Genomic DNA, 12,635 nt, shown 5'->3' with positions numbered 1-12,635 from the left:
CTTCCTCGGTGCTGCTCTTGTGTTGTACTCCACAGGACTTTGTAATTACAGAGCTGGAGAGGGAGGGAAATGGGAAGAGTTCAGCTTAGGGGTAACTGAGATGGTAGAAGAGGGAATTCTGAAAGACAAATGTGGAGGAGAAAAATGCTTAGTTCTATTTGGAGGTCCCTGGGACAGTGAGACAATTACATGGAGATGCCCAACAGTAAGTCAAATATCTAAGTGTGATACTCAGGAGTGGGCCATAGATCCAGCCGGTATCATTCGTTTATAAATGACCATTGGATGAATTTTCTGAGAAAGATTGTAGCGTGAGGAGAGAAAACTTAATTAAGTTAAGGCATTAAAATTTTTATTTATTGATTTTAGAGGGAGAGAGGGAGAGAAACATCAATTCTTGTTTGTGCCCTAACTGGGGATCGAACTAGTAACCTCGGCATATTGGGATGATGCTCTAACCAACTGAGCTACCTGGCTAGGGCTGGCTTTTTTTTTTTTTTTACTGTGCTGGCAACAGTCGCAAATAATCACAATAACCAGAGGTCTTGATCAATCAGGGAGGAAGACAATTGTTCTTTGTCTTTGGAGCAGAAGGAGCTGAGTTCAAATTCCAGGTCTGCCACATACTTATGGCCGCTGGCCACTCACTGAATAGGCTGAGCCTTGGAACTTTCCCGATTCGTAAATTATGGATAATAGGTAACCATGTCCACTTTAACAGGATGTTTACAAAGATTAGTGCAAATGGCCCCATCTCAAAGCTGACATGTAGTAATTACTTAATAATTGGTTACTTGATCAGGTCTATTCATAACACTTTAGCCACAATTCAGAAATCCAAAATTGATTTGTAAGGTTTTTGTAACTTCACACCAAACCAATTTGGTAACAAACCTGACCTGAACTGTCATAAGTCTTCTTAGTCTTTCATAATCTCATCGAATGGTCAGTGTGACTATTCACATGTTTAATTGTAGAAATATTAATGTGTTTAATTAAGGGTTTTTGGGCAAGACTCCACTGAAGAGATTACTTAATGTATGGTCTAGGCATCCTAATACACTTCTAGAATCCAAAGATTTTCTGAATTCAAAAACATGTCTGGCTCAAAGTTTTAGATAAAAGATTGTGAACCTCAATTATTTTCTTTCTTTATTCCACAGTAATTTCATGTTTCTAAAATATTGTACCTATTCAGAAAATTGCACTTACTAATTTAATATCTCACATTTCCTTCCTCATTAATAAAAGACTTGTATATATACCAGTCAGCACCTCTGAACGGAATGGGCTTCCCAAAGTCATCACATTCCAGTCGAAATCAGCCCGAACCACCTCAGTATAGCTACATAAAAGGATTCTATTAGGCCTTTGAAAAACTAAAAACAGCCCCTTCTTGAAGACCAGGTTGTGGAAATGAACCATTCTCTTACCTCAGCAGCCAATACTATTTCAGGATATGTACATAGTACTTTGTACTTCCTAAGAATTTGATGTTATTTCTATGAACTTCTTGTTTCTCAAATAGCTATTCCTACACTTGTAGCAAAATTGAAACCCAGAGACACTGGGTTTCTCTAAAGTCTGAGGAAGACTTACCTAGTCCAGTTCATCTAGTCCAAACAGCTTAACGAAGGGTAGACACATCCCTGTCATTCTGCAAGTCAGATCTCAGGCTCAAAACTGGGTCTCAGGTTTTCTCTAGGCTGGACTTCTCTTGTTTTTATTGAGACCTTTGTTACTACCCACTAGAGTAAGGAGTGGCCAGCTCCCAGACCATAACACTTAAGTTGATGTTAACTTCTGATGTTTTGTCCTAACTTCATTAGATTTCAATGAGATGGTTTACACTTCAGATAGAACAGATTTTATCCAAGCCAATTTTTCTCTTCTTAGCTGTGTGCCTAAATTAACCCCAGAGTTACTCCATCCTGCTCACTAGATGGAACAAATATAAGTCAAGCACATATTCTGTTGCCTTAGCACATTATCAGGCCTCACAATAAATGAAAACACAGCCAGCCTGTTTCAGCACCTTGTAAGGAATCTTAGTGTGCTTGGGCTGCACGCACATTTGACTAAGAGCCAAGAGCCACAGCATCATCACATTAGACCTTTGCTATAAATTTTGGCACGATGTACCACATTACTACTCCCCTTGGCAAGTGGAAAGGATGCCTACACCAAGTGAGAAAAAGGCAGGTTGTAAACAGAATCGCCGACCAACAGAAATGGGAGTGTTCTCACTTCCTCTGCACAGGAATTTTCATGACTCCAGTCTTTTTTTTCCTTTTTCCTAATAATCAATGTCAACAAATACATCAATAGCCCTGGCTGGTTTGGCCAAGTGGATAGAGTGTCAGCCTGCAGACTGAAGGGTCCCAGGTTCGATTCCAGTCAAGGGCACATGCCTGGGTTGCAGGCTCGATCCCCAGTAGGGGGCGCACAAGAGGCAGCCGATCAATGATTTTCTCTTATCATTGATCTCTCTCTCTCTCTCTCTCTCTCTCCCTTCCTCTCTGAAATCAATAAAAATATATTTAAAAACAACAACAAAAATACATCAACATCATGTGATTTTTTAAATGAATTGGTAGTTAGCTTCTCTACATAATAAAAAAATTCCAATTCATACTACTTTCTAGAGCTAAATTTTTTAAAGTCCTATAAAAGAGAAACACACCCAGACAAATCTTACCTCAAAAACCACAGCATCATCAACTTCATATTTTGAGACTGTCATTCTAGTTCTTTATTTGGAACTCGGCACTCAAATCCTTTCATTATCTAGCCACACATTACTTCCTCTCTTATTCCTTCTCAACTTATCCTACTTTTCTTTCTTTCTTTTTTTTTACCCGTATAATTTTCTCATATTCTGCAATGCATACAAAGCCCTGGCCCTACACCTATGCTCACATTATCACCAGTATGGTTACCTCTATCTTAGGTTTGTTTCTCTCTACCCCTTTGCTCACCCAGTTATAACCCCATTAATTCTTTCAGTGCTCAGCAAAAAGATTAAGCAAATTTTCTCTTTTGCGTATTTAGAGTACCATTAAACTCTATGCTCTTGGAAAATTTCCCCAATATTTTAGGGTATATCTGTGCATTCTATATTAATTTTTAATCTTTGATAAAATTATATTCACTCTGAGTAATTCTGGCTTAATGGTATGAAACACTAGATCAGGGGTGGGCAAACTTTTTGGCTTGAGGGCCACAATGGGTTCTTAAACTGGACCGGAGGGCCGGAACAAAAGCATGGATGGAGTGTTTGTGTGAACTAATATAAATTCAAAGTAAACATCATTACATAAAAGGGTACGGTCTTTTTTTTTTTTTTTAGTTTTATTCATTTCAAACGGGCCAGATCCGGCCCACGGGCCGTAGTTTGCCCACGGCTGCACTAGATCATGTAATAACATTTATCTTTCAACAGTTAGTATGAAAGCCTCTGGTGAATGACTTAGAGATTATCTATATATATAAAAGGCTAATATGCTAAGTGTTCAACCATTCAACCAGTCACTATGATGCACACTGACCACCAGGGGGAAGACGCTCAACGCAGGAGCTGCCAAGCAGCAGTGACTGGGCAGCAGCAGTTCTCACCCGAAACCAGAGAGGAGGGAGCCCGATTCCTAGCGGGGCTGTCTAATTCCACCTTTGGCCATGGGTTATGTTGTTGCCGGGGCACTGTTGGCCTCAAATCTGGTTTACCGCACACTTGCGTTTGCATTCCACACCCTGTACGACAGCAACTTTGCAGAGTGCCCTCTCTCACGCTGGAACCCCTTGGGGGATGCTGGAGAGCCGGTTTTTGCCCAATCCCCTCGGGCCAGGCCGAGGGACCCCACCTGCCAGAGGGACTCCACTTACTCCACAGACACCTTTTGAGCCACAGCACCACCCCAGGTGCCACCGGCCAGGGAGGGACCACGGAAGGTTGGTCCCAGGGCATGTCCGGCCCCGTCTAGCCCAGTCCTGCCCCGCCAGCCACCTTCTAATTAATTTCCTTTCAATGTGCATGAATCCATGCACCAGGTCATTAGTAGAACAATAATACAAGATAGAAGCTTAACGAGGAAAAGTTTATAAGTAAAATGTCATATATGTCACCCAGAAAACCCGAGGAGTACAGAGAAACAAGAGTATTAGAAGAACACTTATTTGTACTATACAGTAAACAAAGCATATGCCGAGAGTGAGAGAAAATAAAGAATGTAAACCTTTCAGGAAAGCAACACTGGTATGGCTGAGAAAAACACTGCGTACTGGCAGAGTGGAATTGTTTCTAATCCTCTCTTTGCAACACCCTAGGGCAGTGGTCGGCAAACTGCGGCTCAGCAAACCGTGGCTCGAGAGCCACATGCGGCTCTTTGGCCCCTTGAGTGTGGCTCTTCCACAAAATACCAACTTCTGTGCATGGGCCATGAAGTTTCAATCGCACTGTATGTGCGCACCCCCACTCGCGAACCACTGTTTGCCGACCATGGCCCTAGGGTATCTCTAAATATTTCAAAGGGGGTTGTGAAATTCTTTAAGAAAAAAAAAGTATTTCAAAACAAAATTATAATTAATCCCCTTTTAATTTTCAAAAGTAAATACATGCCCTGTGGCATTAAAAACAATGAGGGAGGTAGTGAGGTTAGAAAATCAGACAAAAGGTAGACCCTATAAGTTCATAGAATTCTCTGTATCAACCCAAGGAAGTGGGTTGCTGTTGCTGAAGGCACAGGTGCTGAGCAAACATTTCATGTTGAACCTTGAGTTCTGAGTGGCTGTGGTCAGTTTCAATAAAGCTCTGACAAAATACACAGTACAAACACATGGTTCTTAAACCAGCTCAACTACTGCAGACATCCAGGCACGATCTGTGAGAAAGGAATTACCATTACAGCCCTTTCAGTAGGAGGGATTCTTTCATGTCTGTATGTATTTGTAATATATGTCAATTAAAGAACTTGTATCCATAATATTTAAAATAATTCTTTCTATTCAGTAAGAGGACAAAACATTAAAGAAAAAGGGACAAAGGATTCAAATAGATTTTTCACTAAAGGAGATAACCAACAAGCAAATGAAAAGATACTCAAGGTCATCAGATGTTTTCTGTAAGAGGTCGAATAGTAAATATTATAGGCTTTTCAGGCCGGAGGCTTTCTACCTACCTTCACTACTCAACTCTGCCATTATAGCACGAAAGCAGCTATAGACATTATGTAAACAGATGAATGTGTCTGTGTTCCAATAAAACTATCTTTATAAAAATAGGCAGCTTGATTTAGCTACCAGCTCATAGTTTACAAACTCTTGGTCAATACCACTAGTCTTCAGGGAAATGCACGTTAAAACCATGATGATATACCACACACATAAGAATAGCTAAATTAGTGCTCGCTTCGGCAGCACATATACTAAAATTGGAACGATACAGAGAAGATTAGCATGGCCCCTGCGCAAGGATGACACGCAAATTCGTGAAGCGTTCCATATTAAAAAAAAAAAAAAAAAAAAAAAGAATAGCTAAATTAAAAAGACTGTCAAGTGTTAGGCAGGATTTGGAACAAGTAGATTCCTCATACATTTTAAGAATGTTAACTGGTATAGTCATGTGTGAAATTGTTGGGCAGTTACCAAATAACCCATCAATTTCATCCCCAGGTATTTACCCAGGAGATGTAAAAACATAAGTCTATGCAAATATTCAAAACAGCACAAAACTTGAAACAACCCAAATGCCCATCAAGAGTTGAATGAATAAATAAAACTATAACATCCATATAATGGGATATGACTCAGCAATAAAACAGAACACATTATTTATGTAATTCAACATGGCACATCATCATGGGCCTTAACCTTCCTCATCTCCTTCTGATGGAAGGTCGTCCAAATATCTTGTCATTACAGCATTGGTGAAAGTAGTTTTAATAGTGCCTGACATTATTATTTGTCATTCAACAAATGGCACATATATAAAATCAGCAAGTCCTTTCAGGCTTTATTATGCTCCAAGAACTGACAATTGTAAGTTTCGTATCTATTCTATGTTTTTACAGAGTAGATTGAAAGCAGAAAACATTCCAATGCCTTATAGTCACAGCAGCTTATTAAGGAGCTATCAAGATAAAACATCTCAAGTTCAGGTATTAAGTAGGGCAGTTACTGTCTGACAACATATTCAAAGGCTTCCAACATCATAGTTGATAGCTTAGATTGTATTTAATAGACCTGTAATGCTAAGTTATACAAACCATAATTTTACATAGAACTTGGCAATAATTTAACATTCTTAGACAATCAAAAAGGGATCATGTAACATAGGCTTGGTGCTCAAATCTCTTCCTGCCCTGGTACTATGATCCAAGGAAAGATGTTAGGAGGAAAAAGAAAACCATATGGAGTTTCAGTAAATTTTCTGTAACAGCCACAGGGTGAAAGGAGTGGTCGAAGACAATTAGACAGGTATCTTCAGTGTGCCTGATCCTTAAACAGAAATGTGTGGTCTGTAATCTCTAGCATGACTTTTTCATACCAATAACACCAACTCGAAAGCCAGTGATACAAGTGAAAATTTTCCATAGCAGAAAAAGCATTGCAACCACAGTTAAATATTGGAAAGAGAATGAAAATTAAATGTTGCTATTAATTAAACTGTATTAGGCATTATAGAAACTACTTCCACCAGTGCTGTAATGGCAAGATGTTTAAATAAACCCTTCATGGGAAAAAGAGTCTGTGCAAGGTGGTTATGGAGATGAGGAAAGTCATGACTCATTCCACAGAAAAGATAGGTGGAAAGAATTAAATTGCTTTGGTAGTGGTTGGTGGTGAATGCAAAATTGCAATTAAAAGCACTCACAGAGTAATTACTAGAGAATCCTTTTTAAATTTCAGATTCTTATATCCCAACTTATTAATCATATATACCTCATGGCATCCTGGCTCTCTGGATCTCCACAAATGAATTTTTTCTCAAAAATCTCATAGATTGTCTATTACTTTTTTGGGGGATGAAGTTTTACTGAGGCCCAAAAGAAGATTTCTGAGAGCTTGCAAAGAACTAGTGTGCAGCAAACATGGAGCAGCTCTACAGCATGCCTTCTGGGAACAGGGATGTCACCAAGTATTGTTTAAGTTGCACAGTGCAAAACTCTACATGTCACCAGTCAAACCATCTTTTATCCATGGCTCTACACAGCGGCCACATTCACAAAGACCATGCAAAAATAATTGCTACTTACACAATTGGATGATTTGATATGATAATCAAACTGAAAATCTCTGATCTCTTCCCATAGCCCTCATGCTTCCACCCACTCACTTCAGGACTTTGACTTCTATCTCCTTGCCTTCTGATTCTGCTGTCACAGGTAATGAGGGATATGGGTGGTAGGAAGTCTGATGTAAGGAGGATAGGAATTTGCAACAAAACTTTGGACATTGTTATCCCTAATTTACAAATAAAAATTACTTTACCAAATATATACAACTCATAGGATGAATCAGGGGTTTAAATCAGAACAATAAAGGAAGAGAAATTCTAAGCATTTGGGAAATGGTGAATTAAGAACCCACAATGCAATATACTGATGATCTATTATAGAATTATATACCTGAAACCTATATAATCTTGTTATCCAATGTCCCCCAGGAAATCTAATGAGATTAAAAATATATACCCACAAAAAAAGGGTATATAGCTTTAGAGGTGAACAGAGGCATCCCTACTTGTGTTTTCAAATCTAAAAACATAAGAAAAATATCCTGATGAAACTAATGTAGATATATACAAAGCAAGATTTTAATAAATCTAAAGAAAAATTACAATTTTTAAAAAAAGTACAGAAAGAAATTGTGTAAAAGTACCACAAGCCACATGAACAGCTGCCAGAGCCAGGGAATGGGGTCCTTTAAATAAACTCAGATCTTGACTTTACACAACATGACCAGCGACAGCAAGAAGCTCCACCTACAATCCCATGACCCCAGTCCTCGCACAAGCAGAGCAGCATGTTCCCTCTCCAGGGCTTCGGGGCCAGTCTGCCAGCTCCAGGACACGTTCCCACATGTAGCATGTGCTTAGAGTCCAGGAAATAAAAAACCAAAGCTCACCTGGAGAGCTCCTCTCCTAAAGCCACACCCAAACAACTCCCAGGAGCCATAACCCCAGGAGTCAACTAAATTTTCGTTAGGATATTATAGTCACCAAATACCCCGAGTACATTTGCTATTGAATTTAGAAAGAAATGCTATTTTGCCAAAAGCCCAGGGGAGAAAATGTTTTCTCCCTAATGGGGCACTTTACATGTTTGCCCAACTGTTTGAATAAGTGAGTTCCATTTCCGCTAAAACCACCAGTTTCCACCTCAGTCAGAATCCCCATTGCCCTGACTCCTCAGGCCAGTACTTCCCTGGGTGATGACTTTGGATGACTGAAGAGACTGACTGGCCCTGGCAATGTTGACATTTCAGCATCTCGTGGCCAGAGCAGTGACCGCATTACCTACTTTGTGACCCGACCACAGCCAAGCAGGAAAATTACTTTTCATAGACTACCTTCTATGTCAACAGCTTCTCATTTTTGAGGATAAATCTCATCCTGAGACATACACAGCTGTCACTTACACACCTCCCCTTGATCTAATTCTTCCCAAATTATTCTTTAAAGTCAGGAGCATGCTGGGCTTTTTTGCAGGTGGGGAGTGGGGTGGATGAGAGGGCAACCACGTGTAGTCAATGACCATAACGAAAGGGGAGTAGTGAGATGGTTAAATTCAAACAATACAAAATGTAAATAAAATTTATATTTGCTTTGGGGGATTTTTATTTTTATTCATCTGATTTTCATTTTATCCATTCATTCACTATCAGGTACTAACAAAGTGATACTGACTCAAATATGACCTCTCTGATCACAAAGATTTTGCATTCTAGTAGTAAATTAGGCAAATGAGTAAGTCAACTATTAGGGTAATTAGTACAACGTGGCTACAGTTGAGGAGCTCTAAATCTGATAGAAGAGGTGGAAAGAAAAAATGTACAAAAAGTGTCCTTTCAGATTTGTTAAACTAGTCACAAAAATAATTTTTATTTCACAAGGATATGCAAATGCAGGTAGGGAAGTAGGTCTCAAAGTCTATTTATAATACTCTTTCTATACTGTTTTAGACAACTGGTATATTCTTAGTAATTATTATTTTTTTTAATACATGTAAAAGAAAAACTGGAACAGGCTAAGAGATTTAACAAAACTCATATCCCTTCTTTTTGTTCTTTTTCTGCTTGTTTTTCTTGAAAATCCTAGATTTGATCTGCTGACATTGTCCTGCCCTTTAAAGTAAGGAGTGATGGCAGTAGGTGCGCCTTGTGGAAGGAGGGAGAGCCTCCATGAGAGGGTTCTTAACAGTGCCCCAGTCAGAGCATCAGCATCACCTGGGGACGCCATATTTACACCTCCTCAGACCCCACCCCAAAACTCTTGAATCAGAAATCTGAGATGGGGGCAACAATTTGTATTTTAATAAGTTGTTTGGGAAATTCTGATGTATACTCAAGTTTGAGTACCATTACTCTGTGCAAACTTGGTGCATCAAAAATAAAATCAATGGGCCAGTATCTTTTTAAAAGAGATTTATAGATATGCAATGCAATATAGAGAAAAAAGGACCTCACCTACAATACTGTTAGATTTCATACCATGACCATTTTTTATTTATTTTGATCTGTGAACAAACTCTGAGAATTAGGGTTTTCTAGAATTATAATTTCTGGAGACACAGAAAATAAAATGTTATACATGTCTGAAAAATTCCTCTTACTTCTAGCACCAGTTGTGTGTCTTTAGATCTAACCAAACTTTTTAGAGACTTAGAAGATGAGTTAACATTTTTTTAATAAAAAGTTTCAAACCTACAGATGCATTGAAAGAATTGTGCAGTGCACATCTGTAGAGCTACCACCAAGAGTCCATGTTTTATCACATATCGATTCATCTCTCTATCCCTCTATCCATCCATCAATTCATCTTATTTTTTTAAATAAATTTCAAAGTAAGTTACACTTCAGTATTCTTCACTCCCAAACACTTCAGCATGCATATCATTATAATTCAATATTTATTTTTTTTGAGATAAATTTACATATAATGGAAATCTTAACTACACATTACTTATTTTTTCCAAATGCCATGTATGTGTGAACCCAAAACTCTATTAAGATTTAGAAAATTATCATCAATCTAGAAAGTTTCCTCATGCTCCTTCTCAGTCCATTCCCACCCCATCCTCCTAGAAACAACAATTCTGATTTTTACTAGATTAGTTTTGCCTGTTCTAGACTTCAGTTAAATAGAATCATACAATATGTAGACTTTTATGTAAGGCTTCTTGCACTCAACATGTTTTGGAGATGTATAATTTTTTTGCATGAATAAGTAGTTTTTTTGTTGTTATTTTTACTGCATAGTATTCAGATAATTATTATTAAAAGCAAGATTTTTACATCTTCCAGTGTCTTCACAAAATATCAATCTGTCTTGATTTACTAATTTTTTAAAATTCTGATTATGTTTTAATAAAATTTTCTATGAGTACAAGGGAGAATTTATGTATATTCCACATATTTATTTACCTTATGCTATTTACCAGGCAAACAAAACTATAAACTCTTCTATTTACAATAAATGCTTAATTATAAGACTTTAACAAATGCTTCATAGTAAATGCAGACAAAACTATGTAATGGTTTCATCTTCACTGGAAGGCTTAAGGCATTGATACTCAAGTATCTGCTATCTTTCCCTCTCACTCCCAGCTAATGGAACACCAGGCACAAGAGAGCCTCTTTTAACAGCAAAGTGTGATATTGACTTTCTTATCGAAGAGTGATTTTCACTAAGAAGAAAGTGGATAAGTTTAAACATGTGACATAAGAAAAAAAATTGCTTATCCTGACAATTTTACAATGATCTGGTATCAAAAGTCAGAAAAGCTGTCATTCTGATTAATAGTACTCTATTTGGTCAATTTCCCTAAAGGACTCTTTTTTGTTTTCTTTTCTCAATAACTACAATTTGGGTACATGGTAAATTCCATCAACCAAGTAAAAGTCAAATGTAGTCAAAATGCTTCTTTATAGGTTGAAACAGAAAATGCACAATTTTGACTTGCACTAGAAGAAATCTTGCACATACAAGTATAAATACTCCCATTGTGAAAACGTTGCTGCAGGGAGCAAATTGGAAAGACTCGATGAAAGTAAAAATTTTGCTATCTTGTAAAAATCTGTCAATCATTAATAATACTTTGTTAAATAAATCTGGCTTTTATTTATTTACTTACTTTGCAAAGTCTCACAAATGAAAACATGACGTGGAGCTGAAATGATGGTTTTATCCACCATCACTGTTTAGACATTTGCAATCTTCGTGAATTGTTTATAATTTGCTTACTTAATAAGTACCCAGTGCTGATGGTATACAGCTACTTATTTTGAGCTTTCACAGCATCAAAAAGTTCTAGAGGAGCCCTAGCAGGTGTGGCTCAGTTGGTTGAGTGTCCTTCCATGCTCTGAACATTTCTGGTTCCATTCCAGGTCAGTGTTAGGTCCCAGGGGTCCAGTCTGGGTGCGTGCAGGAAGCAACTGATTGATGTTTCTCCCTCCATCGATGTTTCTCTCTTTCTCCCTCTCTCTCTCTCTCAAATCAATAAAAACATTTTTTTAAAGCCCTAGAGAAAAATGACTAAACCATCATGAGAGTGTGATTGCATGGCCTCAGGTACTAAGACAGACAGGGCCACTTGCTAATAACCCCATAGTGGGGCATCCCATTTTAATATGTTGTGGGAGCAACAGAAGGGGTTTGGCATCAACTTTGCCTTTCACTGTGTTTGGCCTAGATCACCTGTCCTCTATAAGGCTCATTGTCCTCCTCTGTGGAATGAATTGTGGAATCCCAAATACATTCTCAATCTTAAGGCTATCCCTAACACCTCATCTAGACAGAATAATATCTTCCTATAAAAATGCAGGAAAATAAATCAGAAAGAAAATTTGTTTCTAGAAACACTAGCCTAATAATTTCCAGATAACATTTATTTTTCACAGAAATATAAAATTACACCTCAAATGTGAAAAAGAGAACACAAATTTTTATAGGGATGTAGAAAGAATGTGACTGTCACATATAATTGTTAACAGCTTTCGTGAGGTACAATCATACACCATAAAATTCACCCACTGTAAGTATACATTTCAATAATTTTTAGAAAACTTCTAGAATTTACTAAATCCACCAAATTCCAGTTTGAGAACATTTTCATCACTCTAAAACACTCCCCTGTGTCAATTCCTGCTCCCACCCTTAGCGTCAGGTAACCACTAGTCTGCTTCCTGTTTTGCGGGAGGGACTGTGGGAGGTTGGCAGACTGAGGGAGGTTGGCTGTGGGAGCACACCAACCACCAGGGGGCAGCTCCTGCATTGAGCATATGCCCCCTGGTGGTCAATGTGTGTCATAGTGATCAGTTTACAGATTGTTCAGTCATTTGGTTGTTTGGTTGCTTAGGCTTTTATATATATAGACTAGAGGCCCGGTGCACAAAAATTTGTGCACTCGGGGGGGAGGGGG

At 38.2% G+C, this 12,635-nt stretch overlaps 1 protein-coding gene across 9 annotated transcripts in view; it reads right to left on the bottom strand.

The window, feature by feature from the left end:
• Positions 1-12,635, bottom strand: part of ABI3BP (ABI family, member 3 (NESH) binding protein) — a 259,187-nt gene that overhangs the window by 196,555 nt on the left and 49,997 nt on the right. The gene's annotated exons all lie outside the window — the stretch shown is intronic.

Source organism: Myotis brandtii, unplaced genomic scaffold (genome assembly GCF_000412655.1).
Source record: "Myotis brandtii unplaced genomic scaffold, ASM41265v1 scaffold63, whole genome shotgun sequence".
Taxonomy (NCBI): Eukaryota; Metazoa; Chordata; class Mammalia; order Chiroptera; family Vespertilionidae; genus Myotis; species Myotis brandtii.
The sequence above is the reverse complement of the archived record's forward strand: the minus strand, read 5'-3'. Positions and strand labels throughout refer to the sequence as shown.